This window comes from Octodon degus, unplaced genomic scaffold (genome assembly GCF_000260255.1).
Source record: "Octodon degus isolate 3935 unplaced genomic scaffold, OctDeg1.0 scaffold00061, whole genome shotgun sequence".
NCBI lineage: Eukaryota > Metazoa > Chordata > Mammalia > Rodentia > Octodontidae > Octodon > Octodon degus.
The window spans coordinates 3,361,249-3,364,377 of record NW_004524637.1 but is presented as its reverse complement, the minus strand read 5'-3'; positions in this window follow the sequence as shown (position 1 = coordinate 3,364,377).

Below are 3,129 nucleotides of genomic sequence, written 5' to 3'. Positions count from 1 at the left end.
ACCAGGGATCAAACTCAAGACCTTGCACTTGCCAGGCAACAGTTATTCCACTGAGCTGTCTCCTTGGCCTGCATCGCTTGTATTTTCCCCTTATCTCCCACCCCAGCCCCTTTTTTCTAAGAAGACTGCTGGAAGACAGATCACAAAACAGATGAAGAATTATTACAGCCACTCTTTTCTTCAAACTACTGCAGACGTGAATTAAGGCAGCTGCATTAGGCAAGAAAGTTACGCTTCCTCAGAAGCAAGAGGCACAGTATTTCAAGTATCCTGTACTGCATTTCCTCTCATTTTAAAGAAATAGAAAAGAAAATTCTGGATCTTCCATTGCTGCCCAAAGCTTATTGATCATTTGCATTGCAAATGATATCAAATTATAGAGATATAGCCTGTGCTGAATCCCGCTTACCTCCCGTCCTGGTCTCTCAGCTCCATCTGCCCTCTGCTGCTCGCTTATCCCCAGCCGCTTTCCTCAAGTCACCGCCATAGGGAAGCTGGCTTGATTCCTGCAATATCTCTTCTCATTGTGCATCACCTGTTCCCTCGGAGAAAAATCACAACTTTAACTAAAATTATATATATAGAGGGGAGGCACCCTGCTCAGGCCCCCCTTCTGTCCCTCTCTAAGACAGGAGATTTCTTTCCCTCAATAAACATGTTTTTCTCTAAAAGTATAATAAAAAATTAATTTAAAGTTAAAAGTGTATACACTCAGACAATATTTTATGCCTGGCTCAGTCTTAGAATCTTGTTCCAAATTTAGCTTTTCCAACTTTCCAAGTGAAACTCAAGCCCTGAGACAGCCCCGTGTATCTTATAGGGGTCAAGATTATAATATTTGAATATTTAGAAATTCTTCAAATGATTGACGAGGGTGTATGGTGGCTGAATTTGCCTTTTGTCATCAGAGTATGGCAGGAAGAACTGGAAGGAGAGAAAACTAATGGCGAGGCCAGGCTCCTCAGGGACAGCTGGGTGGTGAGTTCTGTTAGCAAGATGTGCAGAAGCAGCTGACGGACGACTGTGCGGTAGGAGAGCGAACGCATCTGAGGCAACTACGACCTATAGCAAGCGCGTCAGTGTACATGGGGGTGTGGTCTGTACCTCCAAAGAATACCTGCTGAGCTGAGCTGTTCACGGAGTTTTATATTGTCTATTAGTATAAGCTAATGTCTCTTCAGAAGCCATGTCACGCATTACAAAGACCTGAGAGATACGATTATCAACTGTGCTTCCTAATTAAGGTGTTATCTCACTTACAAGCATGTGATGGCTAGAGAAGCCTTCTTCAGGTCCTTTGGTCGAGGTCCTGACACGTACCTTGTCCTCTCCAAGGGCTGCAAGTGAGCCCCGCTGCAGCTGCAGACCCCTCTTGCTCTCTTACTCAGGCCCCTGAGCTATAGACTCTCCAATAATGGGCGCTCCTCAGCCACAAGTATTGTTCTCGCTGAACACTACAAATGCTCCATCACTGTCTTTTCCAATCTCTTTGGCTCACTTAGTAATCTGCTTTAGTTACGCTGTTGAGGGGGCAGGGCAGGGAGATAGCTCAGTGGAATAAGTGCTTGCCCAGCAAGCACAAGGTTCTGAGTTCAATCCCTAGTACTACCAAAAAACCAAAAACCAAAACAAAAAATACAGTTTGCACGCATGTGGGAGGCTGTATGGGTGCTGCATGCGTGTGTGCGCCCTGCTTTTTGCATGCGTAAAAATAGTGTACAACCTGCTAGGGATAATGAATTAATTATACCATTTTATTATTTCTAAAATCATAATCCACTGAATTCAAATTTCATCTATATTAATATTTTAAAATTACCCCCAATTTGTATTTCACTATATAAAAGTTCTCACCTGTTGGGAGGATAAGACTGAAGGAGTTCCTTTCTCTATAACTACAAAATTAGAAACAGCTCGACAACTGAAAAAGGAGAATCAATTTAATTTGTTTCTCCTTTTTCCACCCGCTCCCCCCTCCCCCTGAGCCGCTTGGGCTGCACCGCTCTCGCTCTGAGCTCCCAGCTCCTGTAAGCTTGCGCGGCCACTGCCTCCCTCAGCCACCATCATGATTATCTACCGGGACCTCATCAGCCATGATGAGATGTTCTCCGACATTTACAAGACCCGGGAGTTGCGGACGGGCTGTGCCTGGAGGTGGAGGGCAAGATGGTCAGTAGAACCGAGGGCACCATTGACGACGCGCTCATCGGTGACAATGCCTGCGCTGAAGGCCCAGAGGGAGAAGGCACCGAAAGCACAGCAGTCACTGGTGTAGATATTGTAATGAACCGTCACTTGCAGGAAACCAGCTCCACAAAAGAGGCCTACAGGAAGTGCATCAAAGATCATATGAAATCAATCAAAGGCAAACTTGAAGAACAAAGACCGGAAAGAGTAAAATCTTTTATGACGGAGGCTGCAGCGCAAATCAAGCACATCCTTGATAATTTCAAAAACTATCAGTTCTTTATGGGTGCAAACATGAATCCAGATGGCATGGTTGCTCTCCTGGACTACCGTGAGGATGGTGTGACCCCATTTATAATTTTAAGGATGGTTTAGAAATGGAAAAATGTTAATGGATTCGATGGTAACCTTGGATCTATCACTTGTCATAACTGGCTGCTGCTTGTCATCTACACAACACCAGGATTTTAGACAAATGGGACTGATGTCATTTTGAATGCTTCGTTTATTTTGACCGTGATTTATTTGGAGTGGAGGCATTGTTTTTTAGGGAAGAGGGAGAACATCATGTAGGTTGTCTAAAAATAAAGTGCATTTAAACTCACTTGAGTGAATGCCTCTTAGTTTAATGCATACCTAAACTAAGTCCATTGTAGTGTTCATGGAGAAGCTAGAACCTGGTCAGACACCACTGCTAAAAACATAAGACTGTCTTCAAATAACTTCTGCAGTGGAACTACTTCTGAGACTGGAATATAAGACAAGAATCCAAGTTTTAATTCTGAGTTGCAGAGAAGGGAAAGAGCCTATGTTCATAGCAGTGCCAACATTTGAAGTGGAGCCTTACATATTTCATCACCTATAATAGAAGTAGTTAACCCTGGAAGACATTACCAAAAGAATAAAGACTTAACTCAGTTGGAAGCAAAAAAAATATATATA